The sequence below is a fragment of the Equus przewalskii genome, chromosome 17 (assembly GCF_037783145.1).
Source record: "Equus przewalskii isolate Varuska chromosome 17, EquPr2, whole genome shotgun sequence".
Taxonomy (NCBI): domain Eukaryota; kingdom Metazoa; phylum Chordata; class Mammalia; order Perissodactyla; family Equidae; genus Equus; species Equus przewalskii.
Window position 1 is genome coordinate 19,760,547 of NC_091847.1, and position 22,592 is coordinate 19,783,138.

Here is a 22,592-nt window from a genome sequence, read left to right on the forward strand (position 1 = left end):
AAATTTATCCATTTCTTCTAGGTTGTCCAATTTATTGTTGTGTAATTATTCATAGTAGTCTCTTATGATTCTTTGTATTTCTGTGGTGTCGGTTGTATTGTCTTCTCTTTCATTTATAGTTTCATTTATTTGAGTCCTGTATCTTTTTTTCTTGCTAAGTCTAGCTAAGATTTTTTCAGTTTCATTTATCTTTTTAAAAAACCAAGTCTTAGTTTTATTGACTTTTGTTTTCTATTGTCTTTCCAGTCTCTATTTTATTTATTTCTGCTGTAATCTTTATTTCCTTCCTTTTGCTGACTTTGGGCTTAGTTTGTTCTTCTTTTTCTAGTTTCTTGAAGTATAAAGTTAGGCTGTTTATTTTAAATCTTTCGTTTTTCTTACTATAGGCATTTACTATTGTAAATGTCCCTCTTAGAACTGCTTTTCCTTCATATCATAAGTTTTCGTGTGTTGTGTTTCCACTTTCATTTATCTGAAGATACTTTCTGATTTCTCTTTTGAATTTTTCTTTGATCCATTGCATGTTCAGGAGTGTGTTGTTTAATTTCCACATATTTGTGAATTTTCCTACTATTAATGATTTCTAGTTTCATAGTGTTGTGGTCAGAAAAGATACTTGACATGATTTCAGTCTTCTTAAGTTTGTTAAGACTTGCTTTGTGGCTCCGCATATGATCTATGTTGTAGAACGTTCTGTGTGTGCTTGAGAGGAATGTATATTCTGCTCCTGTTGGATGGAATGCTCTGTATATGTATGCTAGGTCCATTTGGTCTTCAGTGTTACTCAAATCCACTGTTTCCTTTTTAATTTCAGTCTGGGTGTTCTATACAATTTGAAAGTGGAGTATTGACATCCTCTACTATTATCGTATTGCTGTCTATTTCTCCCTTCAGTTCTGTTAATATTTGCTTTAAATATTTAGGTGCTCCAAGATTGGGTGCATGTATAATTTATATTGTTATATTCTCTTTGCCAATTGACCCCTTTATCATATATAGTGACCTTTGACTCTTGTGACCAATTTTGACTAAAAGTCTATTTTATATGATATAAATATAGCCACTACTGCTCTCTTTTGATTACCATTTGTATGGTGTATATTTTTCCATTTCTTCACTTTCAGCCTATGTGTGTTCTTAAAGCTAAAATGAATCTCTTGTAGGTGGCATGTTGTTGGATCTTGTTTTTCATCTGTTCAGCCGCTCTATGTTTTTAAGTGTAGAATGTAATCCATTTATATTAAAGTAATTATTGATAGGTAAGGACTATTGCCATTTAAAAAATCTTTTCCTGACTTTTTTAGTTCCTTTCATACTTTCTTGCTGTCTTCTTTTGTGATTTATTTTTTGTTGTGGTGTCCTTAAATTCCTTTCTTTTTATCTTATGTGTATCTACTAGAAGTTTTTTCTTTTTGGTTACCATGAGGCTTACGTAAAATATCTTATAGATATGATAGTCTATTTTAAGCTGATAACAATTTGCTTTCAATCACCCAAAAGCTCTATACTTTTACTTCTCCTCCTCTCACATTTTATGCTATTGATGTTGTGCTTTACATCTTTTTATATTGTGCATCTGATAAATTATTGTAGCTATGGTTATTTTTAATAATATTGTCTTTTAACTTTTATACTAGAGATAAATGTGATTTACATACCATTATTACAGTATTAGAGTACTGTGAATTTGACCTTTTTTTACCTTTACCAGTGACGTTTACATGTTTTCATAGTGTTACTTAGAATCCTTTAGTTTCAATCCGAAGAACTCCTTTTTAGCGTTTCTTGTTAGGCAAGTCTAGTGGTGATGAAGTCCCTTAGCTTTTGTTTGTCTGTGAATGTTTTTATCTGTTCTTCATTTCTGAAGGATAGTTTTGCTGGGTATAGTATTCTTGGTTGGCAGTTTTTTTCCTGTCGACACTTTGAATATACCATCTCATTCTCTCCTGGCCTGTAAGAAATCCACTGATAGCCTTACAGGGGTTTTCTTGTATATGGTGATTCATCTTTCTCTTGCTGATTTCCAAATTCCTCTCTTTGTCTTTGACTTTTAGAATTTTGATTATAATGTGTCTTGGGGTGATCTTTGGGTTTATCTTGCTTGAGGTCTTTCGAACTTCCTGTTCTTGGATGTCTATATCTCTCTTCACTCTAGACTTGGGAAGTTTTCCGCTATTACTTCTTTAAATAAGCATTCTGTCACTTTCTCTCTCTCTTCTCCTTCAAGGGGGACTCTCATGATGCAAACGTTAGTTCTCTTGATGGTGTCTCATAATTCACATAGGCTTTCTTCTCTCTTTTTTGTTCTCGTTTCTTTTTATCCCTCCAACTGGATAATTTTAAATGACTTGTCTTTGAATTTGTTGATTCTTTCTTCTGCTTTGCCAAGTCTGCTTTTGAATTTTTCAGTTTTGTCGTTGTTTTCTTTAGCTCCAAGATTTCTGTTTTCTTCTTTTATTGTTTCTATTTCTTCATTAAACTCCTCATTTTGTTCATGCATTGTTTTATTGATTTTTTAAAATAATTTTCCTGTGTTCTCTTGCATTCCATTAAATATCTTTAGGATTATTATTTTGAATTTTATGTCAGGCAGTTCATAGATCAGTATTTCTTTGGAGTCAGTTGTTGGAGTTTTATTAGTTTCCCTTGGTAGTGTCATATTTGCCTGACAGGATTACCTTTGGAATTGCAGTTGTTTTGGGTTGGAGCCAGGTCATGAGGCTGTTGCTGGGACCACAGAGGGATTGGCAGTTGGTGATCTTGTTACGAGGAGCTCACGCAGGTGTGGATCCTGTTTAGTCTCTGAGTGGATGGGTCTGCCTCCAGGACCTTATTCAGTAAGCTGGCATTCCAGAGGTGTGAGTGGGCATGTATCCTAGTAGGTGTCTGGGTGGAGGAAGCTACTTGTGGACGTTGGCCAGGAGGGGTTGGAGTGAAGCACAGGTCCATTTGGGGATCTGCTGTCAGACTGAGGTTGTTTGGCTTGCCTCTGGGGGCACTGATGAGGGCTCATTTCCCTGTGGGTCCCTGTGCCAGCAGGACTGCTCATGGACTGTGGGTGGGATGGGCTGGAGCTTAGTTATAGAGTCATCTCAAAATCTGCAGTTGGACTAAGTTTGGCAGGTTTGCCTCCAGAGGTTCCCAGACTGTGGCTGATAGGGGCTGGAACTGGAGCACAGGCCACTTCAGGGTCCACAGCTGGGACTGAGGTAGGTTGGCCTATTACCTGAGGCGTGGGTGGGTGTGACTCCTCCCAGATCCCTTGACATATGGTGCTGGTGGCAGGACCAAGCCAAATGGGGCTGTAGCCAACTCCTCAGGGGTAGAGAGCTGTTTCTAGGTCCGTAGCTGGGATGATGGTAGGCCAGTCAGCCACCTGGGCACAGGCCTGCCTTCTTAAAATGCCCCTTCCTGGTCTTGGACTCCACCAGGTTTCACAGTCTCCTAACTGGATCCCATAGCTCCCACAAGGTACTTTTGTCCATGGATGGCTGCCAAATTATTGTTCCTGAGGGCGGATATGAGCAGAAACCTCCTATCCTGCCATCTTGCTGATGTCACTCTTCTCTCTCCTTTTCTCTAAGCTTTGACTTTTCACTCTCCAGTCTGGTAATTTTTTTAAATGTTTTCTTTCAGTCATCCTATTGAATATTTTATTTCAGCAATCATATTTCTTAATTCCATTAATTTTGTTCTTGGTTTGTTCCTTTTTTGGAAGTATGACCTTGTCATCTGGAAATAATACTTCTCAAGAGACACTGACTGTATATTTTTAATACTTTAAAAATTTTCCTTGAATTAAATAGTCCCTTCAGGTTGTTTTTTCTATTAGTTTATCTTTATCTTTCTCATGGTCTTTCTGGTTTTCCTCAAATTTCTTGTAATCTCTGGCTGTACATTTATATTTACAATGGAAAGACTGTGTTGGTTAATGGGTAGTTAGGTGGGTTTCTTCTGTCAGTTACAGAGTTGACTGAGGGCTGAGAGTGAGCCCTGTCTGTGTGGACAGGCTTTGTCTACCAGAAGCCTTCACTTTAGGTTGTGCAAGTAGGGACCAGAAAGCAAGCAGCTCCCCTGACCTTGGATATCTTGCCTTTGGGGTATCAACCCCTCTGAGAGCTCCAACCTGCACCCATCAGATTACTTCTTTTCTTCAGAGAGTATTTCTGTGGCCTCAGCCATGGGGAAAATGCCATTACTACACAGTTCTTCAATCAATGACTTCGATTTATGTCCCTCATATCACCCCTATTCTGGGTTCCTGCTGCCATCAGAGTTCTTCCATGAAGAAAGGCTCCCACCTCCACCACAGCCATCTTTGGTGCATGTTCTAAGCAGTGTATTTCTGCTGTCCTTCATCCTGTTTGCCTTCCTCTGTCTTTCACAAGTGTATTAGAAACTTTGGTCTATTTATACCTCTCCCTAAAAGTCTCAGCATTTTGAGGAATGTATTCCCTTTCTTCCTGCCATTGCAATCTGTTTTAAGACCAGGAGGAGAAAAATGTGCATTCAGCCTGACATTTTGAAGTAGAAGAGATTTGTTCATTTAATTTCATTGTTTGTGGATTCTCTCTTTAAATTTTCCACAGTAAGTGGAAGTTATATTTTATAAAACCCTATGTACTCAAGGATGTCTTTCTGTTGTTTCCACATAAACAGGAATTCTTAGTTGGGTGTAAAATTCATAGCTCAAAATTTCCTTCAAAATTTGGGACATGTTGCTCCATATCCTGTTTCAGAAGGGAATTTGACGCTGAGCTTCTGGGTCGCACCTCTCTACTGTGTGTTTTTACTATAATACATGTGAGATTTTTAACCTTACTTAATTGTTCAAAAATTTTATCATGTTGAGACTAGATGGGGATCTGTTTTTAAACGATTTTTCCTGAAGTGCAATTATGTTCACCTCTGTAAACTTGGCGCATAATAGGCACCCATTAATAGCAAGTAAATAAATGAATGAGTAAACCATTACAGTTTGAAGTCTCAGTTTCTACTCAGTTTAGGAATGTTTTCTTTTATTATATCTTTTTTATTCTGTTTTCTTTCTCATGATCTATTACAACTCTTGGTTTGTTCTCTTTGCCATTGATTTGATTGTATACAATGCATTTCTGTTATTTACTACCTCCATTGTGGGTTTAAATTCTCTTATTGCAATCTAGTGAGCTCGCCGTCTCTCATCACATTATTATTTTCATAGCATTCTGTTATCCTTACACCTTGATCTTTCTTCTTGTGGTTTTCTGTCCTGTTCCACAAAGGCTATGTCTGTAGACATTCTAATGAGGATTTTAATGATTTTCGTCTGGTTTCAGTGGTAAATCATTTTCGGGGTGCCTATCTTTTCACCAGTCTTTAGCATGACTTTCCCTTCTTCTAAAATGAGTTTTCATAAATATCATTTTTTACCCTTCTGTTTTCTCATCCTCAAACAAAGAGGGATCTAAATAGAGGTAGTATTTCTCTACAGAGAGGTCAGAACTTGGCCCCAGAGTCTGTTCACTTTGGTACTGATCACATCCCCTTCTCAGGAGTGATTGTGTATGTGTTTCCCCTATCCCTGTATCTGGGGTTATCAGGGTGTCTCCTATGGAACTTCTGCTGGGCTGAGTTGGGATTCTCTTCTTCCTTCTCTGCCTGACCCGGTAGCTGCCTGGGTGTACTCCCACTGGGTTTCTACTTTTCTCTCTCATGTCCTTGATGTTTCACTTGAGGTGCTTTCAGGTCCCAGAGTTTTATATGCTAACACTATCTTCCCCACCTGAAATTTCTCTATTTCTCCCTAGCTGTTATTTAGGAGTTATAGCCTTCAATTATGTCTATAAAATGACCACTAACTTAATCTGTACACTCATGTTCATAGCAGCATTATTCACATAATAGCTAAAAGTTGCAAGCAACCCAAGTATCCACGGTTGGCTGAATGGATAAACAAAATGTGGTATATTGTGGTCTATCCATACAATGGAATATTATTCAGCCCTTAAAAAGGAAGGAAATTCTGACACATGCTACATGGTTGAGCCTTGAAAACATTATGCTAAGTAAAATAATTCAATTACTCAAAGACAGATACTGTATGATTTCACTTATATGAGGCATCTAAAGTAGATTAATTCATGCATAGAGAGTAGAGTGGTGGTTACCAGGGGCAGAAGGGAGGGAGGAATGCAGAGCTATTATTTAATGAGTACTGTATTTCAGTTTGGGAAGATTAAAAACTTATGCAGATGGATAGTGATGATGGTTGTACAACAATGTGAATGTACTTAATGCCACTGAACTATACACTTAAAAATGGTTAAAATTGTGAATTTTGTGTTTTCTATATATATTTTACCACAATTTTTAAAAAGGACCACTAATTTAGATAACAGGGGAAATGCTATGGCAGCCTCAGAGGGTGGTACCCATGTCTCAGTTATCTGATTGGCACAGACTGAGTGTTGGTAGTGTTCAGTGTTGAGAGGCTTATCTTTTCTTGGAATATGTCTTTAGAGTTGTTTCCATGAAAATAAGGGAGGGGCCGTTTTCACTAGAAGCTCCATTTTTGTTATAATTTTGGTGATTTGTGGTGGTCATACTATAATATTTGACACTAGAATAATTTCTGGAAAATCTAGGATACAGGGCCATTCAATATATTAGAACTTTCTCTTGCCTAAATAAAGCACCTGTGAACCTGTACTCAGCCTCCACCTGCCAGGTAGATTGAGGAAACCCAGCATAGCTATTGTTGATTCAGACTGTTATTTCTCTGGTGCACTGTGGGGAGATATAGGTGAAATAGAAGACACACTCCTTCCATTGGAGCATCTTTTATGTCCTTGGGAAAACAAGGTATACATGTTTAGAAGAAATCAGAGCTAGCTGTGGGACATCTGGCATGTGCCCAACTGCCCCAAATCTTCATTTCTCACATGTGTATAGTGTGGTGGGCCTAGGGCTGGGGAATAGCAGTACTTTCCTTTGAGAATGGCTATAAAGATTAACCAAGTGCAATATGGGTTGTGGACCTACGTTTGGCACTTAGTAGTGTTCAACTAGTGTTATTTTTCTTTCCTTTAAAAAGTGAGATTAAAAAATGAGTAGCTCAAACTCAAACCAAGTGTTCACTTTCAGTGTGACTGGGGCATACTACCCTTTTTCCTAAGAGGCGCATGTTCTGGAATGAAGAAGGCATAACTAACTCATCTGTGAGTGGATTTTGCTGTGGATTCTTACCTGTGTGGGCAAGTTGTTGATTATTTCTAAATCTGTGAGGAAACTAATATATTACACATGTGTGGGTTGTAATTCTCATTCAGTTAATTCTTTGATAACCTATGTTTTAAAATTACAGTAAAGTACCTGTTATCTAAGCCTACATTTATCAAATACACCTGTGCGTGCACAAGTGCATGTGCGCACACACACACACATACCACATAATTTTCATGCTTTGATGATTCAAAGGCTCATTTTTGCCATAATCTTTATCCTCCTGACTTCTAAATATCCTTTTTTTTCTTTTCTTTTTTTGGTGAGGAAGATTGGCCCTGAGCTAACATCTATTGCCAATCTTCCTCTTCTTGCTTGAGGAAGATTGGCTCTGAGCTAACATCTGCCCCAATCTTCCTCTATTTTGTACGTGGGACACTGCCACAGCATGGCTTGATGGGCAGTGTGTTGGTCGGCACCCGGGACCTGAACCCATGAACCCCAGGCTGCTGAAGCAGAGCATGTGAACTTAACCACTACACCACCAGGCCTGCCTCTCATTTTCATGTTTTGACTAGGCATAAACTATTGTGGTGTCTTTGAGTAAGAATTATAAACTGCCCTGGAAGGGAATTTAAATAATGATTCTAATTCTTACTGTTCTTTTAAGACTCTTCCCTTGGGCTGAATGCCATTCCACATTTTCTGTATCATTCTGTGTATACATCTATTATTTCACCTCCAAATTGTATTTAATTATTCATGTGTTTGTTTCTTCCCATAGATTGCAAACTCCTTGAGAGTAGGGACTGTCATGCATTTCCATATCTATACCGTCCCGCAAAATACCTGATCATGGCAGGCCCTCAGTGTTTGGGTTAAACTGAGCCTGGGCCATTACACTGAGTTAGTGACTTCAGTTTTCTCCCCTTTCGCCTGATGTTAAAGATGGTTGTCACTACTCTATACAAACAAAGCTAAAGCCTTGAGTATGAATCAAATGCTTCAAGAAAACTTGGAGGGGCTAGACTATTTCTTCATTAGTTGGAAATGCTACTTAGAAAGTTCCAAATATCATTCAGGTTGATGACATCATTTTTTCTTCTCTCAGACCCTCCAGAAGAGCTACGTAGATTCATCATGTCTCTAGAAGATCACATTTCAGAGCTTCAGGATCATGATGTTGGCATAGTCTCCATTGTGACTCTTCAGAAATGAAACTGCATGGATGAAGTGCAGGCCAAGCACTCATGCTCAGTTCTGCCCTCTGGTTACCAGTGTTATGGTGAGATTCTTGAGTCTTGACACTGAAGAAGATTCAAGATGGTTTGATGCCCTTTTTCCTAGTTGCTCTCCTTGCAGAATGGAAGGGGAGTTTGACAAGTGTGAGTATGAGCTCGTGTTTGGTGACAGAATTATGAGGAGTGATTTCTAAGTGACTGGACTTGAATGGGCTGAGATTAGGATCTGTTAGCAAAGGGGCTGAGACTGTAAAATACTATCAATATGAAGACAGTTTTTCCATTGCTTTCTTTCACTGTGAAGCAAATATTAAACCTTCAAAGTTGAGAAAAAAGCAACTGAAAAAACAAAAATGAAAACAACCCCCCCCCCACCCAGAATTCACAGAAGTAGGATGTAATGGAATTCAGTGTCAGCTAAGAAATAACTTGTTTTGTTAACATCTGCAGAAGGAGGGCCAGCAAAGTAGAATCCAACTTACAGTGTCTAGTAAATGTGTTAGAGGAATTTACTACTGAATTGTAGGTAGGAACTTCCATAAATCGCAGCCTCCCAGCCTTTTGGACCCCATATTGACTAAATAGACTCAACTCAGAGAAATGAGGCACTTCGTTCTGAGAATGCGATTTAGGGAGAAAGCAGTACAATCCTAGAGACAAGGATTATTTATAGCATGCCATTGTACACACGATGAAATCTAAATTGATCAAGGGGGAAAGAATTCTATCAACAGCTCAAAGATGCAGCAAAGGGGAAAGATCAGGCAGCAAGAGGAAATAATCCTTCTTTGCTGGAATAACACGGGGATTTAATAAATGACAAAATGAAAATCCCAGACTGTTGTAATGTAGATGGCACAGGGTGAACAGTGAGGTATGCCCAGCGCTCAGTGACATAAGCTAGAAAAATCATCCCTAAGTTGGTGAGATCAGGTTTCTGCAGAGGCATCTTAAACAACAGGCTCCAAGGCAGAAGAGCAGAGCAAAGCCATAGCCAGAAAGATGGATGAACGTGGCCAAAGAAAGACTTCTCTTAAGAGAAGGGGCTGTTATGGGTTTAAAGGAAAGGGGATCCAAGCATTGAGTATTTGGTTGCTTTACTCATGCTATGCAGGGGACAAAGACACAGCATCTGGGAGCCTTTAGCCATTTAGCCTCCTTGGAGAAATGTGCTCTGTCACAGGAAAGACTTCAGGGAGCTACACCACGGCCTGGTCTGTTTCTCAAGGAAATGGTCTATTCATGTGGTGGCTGGCCACCTGAGATGTCCATGTCTATGAAGCCTCATTCATCTCAGACTGTCAATCATCCAACCAGGATTTGTTAATCATTTCTGTGCATCATTACCCAGGATTATAACATCCCTCCCTTTAGTTTGACTGCTGTTCTCAATGTAAGCCTTAAGACAGTAAGCCTAATTTTTAAAAAATTAGTTTTTTTAGTATAGTTTCTTCTAAAAGTACTCCAAGAAGTTCCCCCACATTAACGTGAGTTACTTTTGCCAACAAATAATAAAAAATGGTTTGTTCCTGTATTTCATCAAAGACATATTGAGCTGCTGTTGTGTAGCCAGGCTGTGTTAGAGAATAGGGATATAGAAGTAAAAGACAGAGGTCATGATCCAGTGTGGGGGAGAGACAATTGCAATAGTTTGATACATATTCTGATGGAAGAGAGTAGATGATGAAAAGAGGAGGGGAGTTCAGCTGAGATTGCTGGGAAGTCTTCTCAGAAGAGGTGATCTCTGCACTGGTTTTGAGGGACAAGTAGGAGTTAGGTGAAGATGGGAGGAAGGATATGCAGAGAGAGCCAGGCACGTTAATTTAACTAGTAATCGTTGAGCGTCTGATACGTACCAGGCACCATTCTAAGCACTTGAATAGAATGAAACTTCTATTCTGGTTGAGGGATGCGGTCAGGGAGCTAATAAATAGTTAAATCAATAACCAATAACAATTTTAGATAAAAGTACTGTGGAGAAAATAAAATATGGCATAGAATAGAGAATGACTAGGTAGGGTGGCAGAGGATGGGGGCTGGAACTTTAGGTAGAAAGGATGGGAAAGAGGTCTCTGACGTGACCTCAATGATGAAAAGAAGGCCTGTAGGAAGAGTATTCTAGGCAAGTAAGCAGCAGTGGCATGTTTGGAGTTGGTGGGAGAAAGCAGTGGGTAGGAGTACAGTGGACTGTGTGGGAAGGTGAGGATAAGAGGGAGGAAAGGGACAAGGAGATGAGGTCAAAACCAGGGATCTGCTTAGGACAGGCCTTGTGGACCACGGTCAGACTTAGGAGTGCATCCTAAAGTCAATGGGAAGCTTTGGAAGGTTTAATCAGAAGAGTGATAATATCTGATTCATTCTTTATGAAGATCACTCTGGTGGCCGCGTGGAGAAATAGGATGTCGGGAGCAAGGGTGGAAGTAGAGAGACCAGCTGGAAGGCCACCCTGGGGTCCAGGCTAGGGGTGATGCTGGCTTGGATTAGAATTTGATCAGTAGAGGAGAGAAATGGGCCAGGTTCAGGATGCATTTTGGAGGCAGTGCCAGCAAGACTTGATGACTGATTGACTATGGAGCAAATAAAGGCAGGAATCAGAGTTGACTGCTGGGTTTTTGGCAAAAGTACAAAGATAGTCAAAAGCGGGGAGCATTAAGGATCAGTGAGCAGTTGATTTAGGGTACTGAATAAGATAGTAACTTTGGAATCAGAAAGCCTGTGTTAATCCTGACTTTGCCACTTCCCAGCTGTGTGACCTTGGACAAGCGACTTACCTTCTCTAGGAGCTTGTGTCCTCAGGGTGACAGTATTTATGTCCTCTCAAGATTGTTATAGGGGTTCACTAAGCTAATATATGTCAACTTTAATGGTATCTGGCATGTAGTAAGTGCCTACTAAATGGTAGGTCTTCTTATACAAGTTTAAAACTACCTGTGTTTTGTCCTCACAAAACGCTTGTACATTGAAATACAAATGTAAACATACAATATCCAGATTTTCCAAAGTCTTTGCATGTGTTAAGTGTTTCGGTTAGAGCTCAGTGAAGGAGAACTCAGCCCTCTAGGACTGCTGGTCCCTTATTATAAACATTCTTTCTGTTTGTGTAATTGAGTATTCCCCCGCATACTTCCCTTCTCCTCTTGCACATATTTATTTCTTTGATTGGTCGTGATTGACCTTATCTGGAATTAAAATACTTGGTTAGCATTGAACGCTCGCAGGTGAGTTCTGTTTGTCAGCTGGGGATAGGAGACCTGTGCGGAGCACCTCTCAGCGCTCCTGATGCTAAGGCTAATTCACAAAGGAGAGATAGTCATTTTCCCTCTTTTAATTCATGGTTAAGAAGCAGCTTATAAAGGCTTATGGTGAGGACGGATGAGAGGATTACATGATTAAAGTAGAGTGGGAGGAGCTGCTTCTGGGCCTTGGCGGGCTCTGAAAATGTTGCTCTCTGGATAATTGCACTCAACGTAGACTGAGGGCCTACTGTGCACGCTTTGCATGAAGAGATGCGTGCAAAGTTGAAAAGACAGACTCTAGACCTTGAAGGAGTTTGCCAGGGCAGAGACCGACATGTAAAGGGCAAAATACAAGGGAGACCGAAATGAGGGCTCAGACAACAGGGCAACAAAAGCTATGGGGGATCCACTCTAGAGGGCAACTCGTTCCAACCCGGTGATCTTAGAAGCTTCTTGAGGGAGGTGGCACTTGAGCTGGACAAACAGGATAATGACATTTTGGGATGTGGTCTGGTCTGAGCACAGGCTTGAGATGTTTTCTGTTCTTCTCTAGTGCCTAGAACGGTGCCTGACATACTCTGGGCTTTCAAAGAACACTTTCCGACTAAATTTCTATGAAAGGCTGTGTGCGGAACCACTTGTAGTCCAGGGGGGTGGAGATGTGGTGGGAAGGGAGGTACTTTGCTGTCTGCAACTCTGTATTTTGATTTCACTTTTTTTTTTATTGTGGTAAAATATATATAGCATAAAATTTGTGATTTTAACCATTTTTAAGCGTACAACTCAGTGGCATTTATTCCATTTACAAAGTGTGCAGCCGTCACCACTATTTCCAAAACTTCCTTTCATCACCCCAAATTGAAACTCTAAAACCATCCAGTGATAACTCCTCATTCTCCCCTCCCCTCAGCCCCTAGTAATTTCTAATCTACTTTCTGTCCCTGTGAAATCGCCTATTCTAGGTATTTCATATAAATGGAATGACACAGTATTTATGTATTTCACCTCCTCTTCTTTTATTTGCAACCTGGAAATACAAGAAGGTGCTCAGACATTTTCTGCTTGAGCACGGCTTCAGGCTTCATCCAAGGCAGGCTAGGTTGTACTATCTTGTTATTGTTTGATTTCCTGAAATAAAATCTCTTGTAAAAAGTTCAGCCCCACTGCTTCCAGCAGAGTTGTGGGTGTGTGCATCTCATCCCTCTCCGAGACTGCAAGCTCTGGGCAGGCAGAGTTTCACTTTTGCACATCTGGACAAGTCCATGCACTCAGTCATGCTTGCTGAATAGATGCTTAGGTCAACACAGGAGACAAAAGAGGGAAAAACAGCTTTACTTTTTGCTAGAGAAGGTTGAACGGTAGAAACCTAGAGGGTTTGGTGCTCAGAGTGGCAGTATTTAATAATCTTGGGTAATAAAGGAGAGAAAGCACACAGGCAAATAGGTAGAGCTCAGAACAACACTAAACTCATCTAAGCAATGAAATAACAAGGCAATAAGAAAAGCTCTTAGCGGTATCTTATAAGGAGGACATTGACCAGAGGGGTTATTGAGGACAAGTGCTAATGATGTGACTGAGGAGAATAACAGCCACCTTTTCATGAGGTCTGCTAGTGGCTGGAAACTTCCACACACAATCTCTTTTTGTTGCTTAACTTTGTGATGTAAGAGTAACTTTGTGATGTAAGTGCTATTTCCTTATCCATCTTTTAAATGAGAGAGTGAGTTGCCCCCTCTAATTCATCAACCCAGTAAGTGGGGTTAGAATCCAGATGTGTCTGGCTCCACAGCCCAGTTTTTTCTGCTGTGGGAAAAGCTGTCCCTCTCATTTGGAGTATGGAGTGGGGGCAGAGATGGACAAAATGGTAGGTTAAGAATGGAATTAATAAAGCATCGTAGACGCATTTCCTGAAAAAATTGGTCTAAGGTGCCCCAGAGGGACCAAAAAATATTGGATAGCATAGTATTAGGAAAAATAAAACAAAAAAGAAAATATCATTCTGCCTGCAGCGCAGCTTGAAGAGGGATGATTCTGAGCGCAATGCTGGTGTAAACACTCAAGGCGGGAGGACCCGTGATAGCACCACCCCTGCGTGTTCCTTGTCGTCATGGAGTGAAGAGGCAACACGGATTATTAAAAATAGTTCTGAAGCCCATGGTAGATCAGCCACTTCTTTTCCTTTTAGGTCACCCAAGCTAACACAATAGCAAAAGAAAACTTGTTAATGTGTTACAAAATGCACAGTAGGCAGACCCTGGGATGTTTCAAAAAACAGAGATATCTGTACTTAGAGGCTATTAGTCGCTATAGAGTAATGTCTGCTGGCGCTGCTTTTTCAACAGGGGAATCAAATTTCTTATTGTGCTATCAGCCTCCCGCCGTATCACTTTTAAAGGTGAGCCATAACATATTTCTCTCTACTGTGGCAGCAAGGAGGAAAACTTTATTAGGGGAAAAGTAATGCAGTTTGAAAGAGTCCTGTAAACCAAAATCTGTTTAGGGCACTTAATTCTGGGCTTCACAAGGCAACTCTCCTTCTTTGCAAATAAACACGCAGCTCTCCAATTCACATGCCAGGCGGAAAGAGCATTACTGTGGTGGTTGGGCTTTGCTGGTTTCATGGCATGGTGGAAAATTGGGGGAGGGAAGGGTGGTAGTAAAGTCCACCTCCCTCTTGCTGTGACCCACAACGGTGCAGAACTGTGAACTGGGAACATGGGTGAGATGAGTCTGGACGTTCACGTGCTGTTGACTGTGTGTGGCTGGAGTAGACGTGGCAGCTAAGTGTGCCCAAGCAGAAGCATGCCTTAAAGTCTCTTACTTGAGTATTCCCTATCCTCGCTTCATATTAGTGACAGTTAGCCCGGTAATTTCCAACTGATTAGTGATTTTGACTTGTTTTTTCCCACATTACCAAAACAACCATACAAAAATCCTTTAAGCATTATAAACTAATATACATTTATGATAGAAAACTTTGAAAATACAGAAAAGCAAAAGGAAGGAGGAGGCAATTAGTCATAGTCTTATCAGAAGAAGTAACCATGTGGTTTTTTTAGGTGTGTGTACATATTTAAAAAACATAGTTATGATCATATTGTATATACAAAATTGCAGGTACTGATTTAAACATCTATTTTTGTGCATATGAAAGTGATATATGTGCTTTGCAGAAAACTTGAAAAATATAAAAGGGTAAAGAAAAAAATAACCACACAGAATTTCGCCATCCAGAGATAAATGCTATTGCTCCATTTTACTGTATGCATTTAAAAAGGTATTTGTTTAAATGCTCCATTTATTGTATCCATTTTAAAATGTATTTGTTTCAAGGTTTAAAATATAGTAAATACAGGGACATTTGAAACTGTTGCATGGAAGATGATAAGGGATTAAAGAAGATGATATCTGCTGTAGACTAGTTTTTTTTTTTTTTTTTTTTAAAGGATTGGCACCTGGGCTAACAACTGTTGCCAATCTCTTTTTTTTTTTTTCTCCTGCTTTATTTCCCAATCCCCCGGTACATAGTTGTATATCTTAGTTGCAGGTCCTTCTAGTTGTGGGGTGTGGGACGCCGCCTCAATGTGGCCTGACGAGCGGTGCCATGTCCGCGCCCAGGATCCGAACTCTGGGCTGCCGCAGCGGAGCGTGCGAACTTAACCACTCAGCCACAGAGCCGGCCCCCTGTAGACTAGCTTTTTATTTAGTTTTTATCAATTAAAAAAAACAAAACAAAACTCTGAGACTGAGGTCATTCAATATGAGTTTTAAAGTTGCAGAAAATCATTACTTGAGTTCTTTGGCAATGAAAATGGTTATTATGTTGCTCACTGCAGCTGTACTTTATAGAAGAAGAAAGAAAAAATGCTTTACATTAGTGGTTCTCCCAGCACGGCATCTTACCCATGTAAATAGGTTATCTATTATTAGAGCAAGTGCTGGAACTGAATAATATAGGTTATTTTAGGTGATAATCAAATATGGCAAAAACTTTTATCTGAATGTTGAGATAAAGAACAAGACTCAAGAAACTTGCTTTCTAGTATTGGTAAGATAGAGAAAGCAGCCAAGAGTAGCATTGCAGGGCCAACCATATCCTGAGATGTGGAATCTATCTGGGAACATAAAATCCTGCAGACATTCTTGTTTGAGGCCCAAATTGAGTAAGGGAAGACTTGCAAATCACTTTATACTACAACTGACACATTTTTGATCTCTTAAATGTGGTTCTTCTCTTGGGTCCTGGAGCATATTGTTAAGTGACTTCTTCCACAGAAGAATATGCGATAGCATGTTTTACCTTTACATTTGAGAGACAACTTGGCTGGGTATCAAATTCTTGGCTAAAAACTGCCCCTGTCAAAATAGTCATTGTTAAGTAGTTTAAAAATTAGAATTCTAATATTAATGTTGACAATAAACCCTGTAAGTTTAAGATTTCTTTGCTCTTCTTTCCTTTTAGACTATACACACCTGGAGGTACAGTCATAGTTTTGTATTCAAAGAAATTTGAGTACTGATTTTCTCTGTATGGTTACCAATCTTGTAGGCAATTGTGTTTATTTGTTTCTGATTGTGTATGATTTTAAGGCTTATTTTTGATTTAATTTAAGTTTTAAATATGCAAAATATTTACATGCTTCAAAAATCAAAATTATATACAAAAGCATATTTAGAGAAGTTCCTATCCCAATATTCTCCACCAATTGTCACCACCCTATGTAGACAACCATTAATTTTTATGTTTCTTTGAAAAATAGGCAAATTGTGTATGTATACTCATTCCCCTGTCTTTCTTACACAAAGATGCTACACTCTATGTAATATTTTATACTTTGATTTTTTAACTTAGCAATATTTTCTAGAAGTCACTCCATATTAATTCATAGAGATCTTGACTATGCCATGTGGCTATATGGTTCTCCATTGTATACCATGGGCTATTCAGCCAGTCCCCTACTTAGAGACATTTGGATTTCCAGTCTTTTGCTTTTACATTGGCCATAGCCATAAATAACCTTGTGCATAGGTTGTTTCATTTTTGTGGTGGTTTGTCTGCAGGACCTTTGTCACTGTATTTTTGTTCAGGTGATCTGTGTTCTGGGGAGAAGCCAATGGTTAGGTTTTCTCCATTCAGCTCTATGTGCTTTATAGCGCAAGTAAATTCCCTCAGATTCTGGTATTAGGTTGAGATCAGTTTAGATTTCAGTATTCTTGTCTTTTTTTGGTCATAAGTAGAGGCTGTTCTCTCCTTTCATGTAGAATACATTCCTGAAAATTTGTACAAGAGTTGAATGCAGGAAAGCCAGACAGTAGATTTACTTGATACAAAGGAGGTAGGAGTTTCATTCCCAGAGAGCTAAAAGAGTGATAAGATCCCTAATTATACCTTGGTTTTTAAAACACAATCACTTATGATTTATTGCCAACATTTAGTACACGTTCTTTAATTGCGTTCTTTTCCTTCACAATTAATTGAACACACAATTGACCTGCATAAGTCCAGTGAGAATCTGATTAAGGTGAAAGGTTCTCTGTCTTCAGGCTGCTTAATGATTTTCATCCTTGTCTCAGTTGTGTTAGTTTTACATGACCTGTGCTTCTTATCACTTGTATCAGCACTCTCACTTTTCTGTTTCCTATTCATTTTTATAAAATAATAGGACAAAATATAATAAACATGCAAATAATTGCACAAACATTTCTGGACTGAGCCAGAACAAGTCACTCTCGGATAACACCATTATGTGTTTGCTTGAACTGATCATTCTTTAGCTGTTGAGTGAAAGTCAGAATTTGGCATATGAAAAGAGGCTTGGAGAGATAATATATAATGTGCAAATGTATAGATTGTTTGGAAGTCAAATATGAAATCGAGGCACCTCTATATTTTGTGAGGAGTTGGGAGAGGTTGCACGGGTGGGTGGTAGGTCAATGCCGTTTAAAACTGAAAGATAAAGTGCTGAGAAGAATGTGCTGGTAGTCTTCAAATTATGACCTCAGGTGTACACTAGTTGCATTACCAAGTTGGTTATTTGACATGAAGTTCTAGTTATCCTCCTTACCTCTCTCTTACCCTTTCTTTTCACCTCCACCTATCCCTGGGTTTTACCCTGAGTCTGAGAGGGCTCTGAGAAGAGGCTCATTGGTGGCAGGAATCATCTAAAAAACTGTGTGAATTAGAGGCACTTTTGTTCATGTGCCATTTTCGTGTCCTACCCACAGAGTTTGTATAAGGCAAGTGGTTTTGCCTCTGCATCTTGGGTATTAATCATGGCCTGTGAGTGGCATTGGAACCTGGAGAATCAACTCTGGATGGTACTTGAAGGAATAATTCTACTGGCTTCAGAAAGCCTAGAAGGGATGACAGGAAACATCTGCTGACTTTGCAGGGTGGTAATGTGTGGTCTGGAGCAGATGACTTGGGACAGGCAGGGGAGCTTCAGAGGGTGCAAGAGGAAACTGCAAGCCAAGGTCAAGATCAGAAGCCTGAGGCTGAAAGATAACAGATGAATCAAAAGGGAGGTTCTGGAATAGGGCAAAGACAAACCCTGGGGGTGGAGGTGGAATCAAAACCAGAAGCTGAGGAAGAGAGGAAGACAGCAACCCACAAGTTTAAAGCAGGGAACAGGAGCCAGAATGAACTGTCGTTAATAGGAGACTGTTCCAGAGGCTGTGGCTCAGAGATTGAGAGCCATCTGCTCAAGCTGTGTGCCTATTTTTTTCACTGTTTCCAAAGGACACTCATATAACTCAAGGGTTGGTTAAATAAAAAAGCAAGGAGAGGAAAAGCAGACATCTGGGATGGGATGCATATCCAGGGAAAGAAAGCATTAGAATACTGACTGTGATGAATGTTTTAGAAGAGTGGTTTTCAAACTCTGTTCCATAGAGCTGCTTTGGTGCTATGGGAGTGTGGCTTCAGGTCCCAGGTCCATGGGAGAGTAGGAAGGGAGAGGGTCCCCTCCCTGTGGTGAGAGGCCACTGCTACCCACCCCCATTTGGTTACAATAGTTCTCCTTTGATCTATTTTACATACTGGGGAAATGTATAAGATTTCATTTGAAAGAATGCTTCTGCTGTGTGTTAGTTTCCTGTGACTGCTGTAACGAATTGCCACAAACTTGGTGACTTAAAACAGCAGAAATTTATTCTCCTATAGTTCTGGAGGCTGAAAGTCTGAAATAAGTTGTTAACAGGACCACACTCCCTCCAGAGGCTCTAGGCGAGAATCCATTCCTTGCCTCTCGTTTCTGGTGGCTTTTGGCATTCCTTGGCTTGTGGGTGCATCCCTCTCTGCTCCATCTTCACATCACCTTCTCCTCTGGAAATGTGTTTCTAATCTTCCTTTGCTTCTCTCTTTTAAGGACACTTGTGATGGCATTTAGGGTTTACAGGGATAATCCAGGAAAATGTCTTCATCTCAAAATCTTTTAATAAAAAATCAATTAAGTTAAATTAACTTAATTATAGCTGAAAAGACTTTTCTCCAAATAAAGTCACATTCAGGTTCTGGAGATTAGGATGTGGACATCTGATCTTAGATTTAAAAAGTTGATTAAAAAAAAGAAAATGGAAAGAGCCTCAACCTTTGGGGTTGGGGGGAGACAGAGAAAGACAATTATGCTGCAATTTAATGTTTAGATATTAGTAGATAAAACAGCATGGGAAGATGATTTAAGCAGCACAAAAGGGATAGTGTGCCTATTCATTCAGGGACTGAATGTGACTCTAGCTTGCTTCGTGGCCATTTGCTTTGTTAGGGCTCCATCAGTAAAGTATTAGCTCACTCGATTTCACTCACAGTCTCTCTCTTTGTGTCAACACTGAACACTGATGGTTTTGAAGAATGATCCAGTGGGGCTCACCTGGATGTGGCATTTCTCTAACAAAACCTGGGCTTTATGAAAAGAGTAAAGGGAGTAGTCAAGAATGCCCCTACCCCATGGACATTTGACTAGTACATTTACGTAAGCGTGGCGTATACAACAGAGATGTATGTGATGCAGTCAGTGGGGTTCTGATCTTACTTCCCATTCCCTTCTAAGTAAGGAATAAGTGAAAACCTTTGGGGATGTCTAAGGGAGTGGTCTTTGTTTTATTCCATTTTCTCTACTGTACAGCTACTTTTTTTCCTTTTGTAATTAATAAGTAATTTGTGGGGAGATACTTGGAGACCATATAAATATCCCATTCCTCGTCAAACTTTCCTTTTTAGCTTTAGGTTTTTCATCCATGGATGGCTTTTTGACTCACTTTTTGATATGATGGTGTAAAATGGAGTTTTACTAGTTCTAGCATTCCTTCTATATTTATTATTCAGCATTCTATTAAAAGGAAGAGCTTTCCCTTTTTTTCTTGTTTGTTTATTTAATTTTAAAATTTATTTGTATAGATTCATGGATTCTTATTTTTTTTAATGGGTTATAATCTATTATTGTTTTTATTTATTTTGATATTCAATTTTCCCAAATTTAACAGTGGAAACCCCTTCAAGCTGCCTCCTGTGTCTTTTTAACATGTTCTCATCATTCTTTGAGTACTTTCTCACTTTTTGGTACAATAAGATGTTCCATGATTGTCTTATACTTTCCTGCCCCAGCTCTGGAATCAGCCTTTCCTCCAAGGAACTTGGTTCTTTTCAGTAGGCAATGGTAATTATAAACCGTGATCTGGAGCTGAGTTTTTTTTTTTTTTTTGCATTGCATGAATATTATCTAAGAATTAAAAAAATCTGTCATGGTTGTTGTCTTAGTCCATTCAGGTTACCATAACAAAATACGATAAACTGGGTAGTTTATAAACAGCAGTAATTTGTTGCTCACAGTTCTGGAGGCTGGAAGTCCAAGATCAGGGAGCCAGCATGGTTGGGTTCTGATGAGGGCCGTCGTCCTGGTTGCACACTGCAGACTTCTCGTTGTATCCTCACCTGGTGGAAGGGGCTAGGGAGCTCTGTGGGGTATCTTTATAAGAGCACTAATCCCATTTATGAGGGATTACCACCTAATCCGGATTTGGGTAGAGCATTTTAGATAAGGGGGCCTTCAGAACTTTCCACACAAAGACCACTGTGGCTTGGCTGTTACAACTTCTGTTGTTCTCTCCTCAGATATTCCCCAGGGCCACATGCTTGGCCTCATCCACTCTTGGCTACATTAGTTTATATCTATTTGTACTGCCTGGCAAGGGACTTTGAGGAGAGCTGTGGTGGGAATGTGGTGTGTGGAGCTCAGGAAACCTCCAGGCCTCTCAGAGCACCTTCCTTCAGAGGGCCCAAAGCTTTTCTCGCTTTATTTCTAAGTCAACTTCACTACATTTTCCTAGTGGTCCCAGTAGCTTGTATGGAGGTAGGAGGAGCTCCTAATTTTGGCTAGAAAATAGGAGAAAAGAGAGAGAGAAGCCATCTTTGACTCCTTACGTCATCACCTCACCAATATTTATATCCCAAATCTGGCCTCCTCTTACCACTCCTATTGCTCCACACTAGTCCTGGTGGCCCTCACCTCTCACGTGGATCATTGCAGTTGCCTTGTAATTGCTCCGCAACCTCCACCATTGCCCTCTCTTCTCCACACAGCAGGCCGAGTGTGGTGTCCGGACACATTACCGTCCAGTCAGAACCTTACAGTGCCTTTCTATTACACGGAGGGAAAAATCCAGAGTCCTTCCCATGGTAGATGAGCCCCATGCAGCCTGGCATCTGGCCTTCAGCCACCTCTCTGATCTCCTCCCCTAGCATTCTTTCCCTCCTTTCTTCTGCTTAATGATTCTGGAACATATCAACTCATTTTCTCCACTGGTCTTTGTCTTGCTGTTCCCTATGTTTGGAATGCTTATCCACCAGAGTCATATGGCTCCCTTCTTCCCTCCCTCCCTCCATTCTTCTCTTTTCTCAGGTCTTGGCTCCAATGTCACCTCCTTCCCAACCTCCCCATCCACCCCTCACTCTATCCCTTTACTCTGCTATATTTTACTTCAAAACCATGTAGAAATAAATGAAGACCACCCAGATGAGAACCAGCAAAGACTATTTATTCAGACCTTGCTATAGCAAGAGAGTCACCCACTATCCCTTGTATTTGGCAGAGACTCAAAGGTAGGCAGAGGTATGGGAAAGCTTTATAATGGAAAGAGGGAAAGTTTCAGGTCTGCCCTGACTGGAGGCTATTGTCCTGGGGAAGCTATAGGTGGGCCAACTAGAAGGAGCATCCTACGAGACTGGTGAGGAGTGCCTATTTGGCTTTCTCTGGTTAGTCCTAAGTAGAAACAGGGGCAACACCAGATGTGATGGTGGTGATGATAGTTGTGATGGTGATGGTGGTGAGTATGGTGATGGAGATAATGGTGATGATGGTGATGGTGGTGGTGCTGGTGTTAGATGGGGAAGCTGGCAGTTATTAATCAAGTCCTGACCACTTTGGGCCACTTGTTACAGGGGTTATTGTTTGGCTTCCTGGACTATCACTGTAGACAGTGGTCGGACTTCCTATAAGTCTGACTTATAGTAGACTGGTTTCCTGGGTTGATTTCCTGGTCAGGTTGTGGGTCAGAATTCTATTTTTGTATATAGACTGGCCATCCATTTGTATATTCAGTCTCTCAGCTCTTACGGTTTACCAGATGTGATATGTATTCATTTTTCAAGTTATTGCCCGTCTTGCAAGAGAAGGGAAGCTTGGTGAGGGCAGGGACCTACTCTTGTTACTATTGCATCTCCACCTCCTCAAACTCTGCCAGGCACATGGTGGTGCTCAGGAAATATATATTGAATGAGGCAATGATGATGCCTGATTCTTCCTCCATGTAAGTTTCTACAAATGAATCCTTTTGAGTAAAGCTTTATTTCTTTTTCTTGCTTTATGGGCTGATTATCTCTTTGGCATTTTGGACCAGGCCAACCACCACCTGGAGA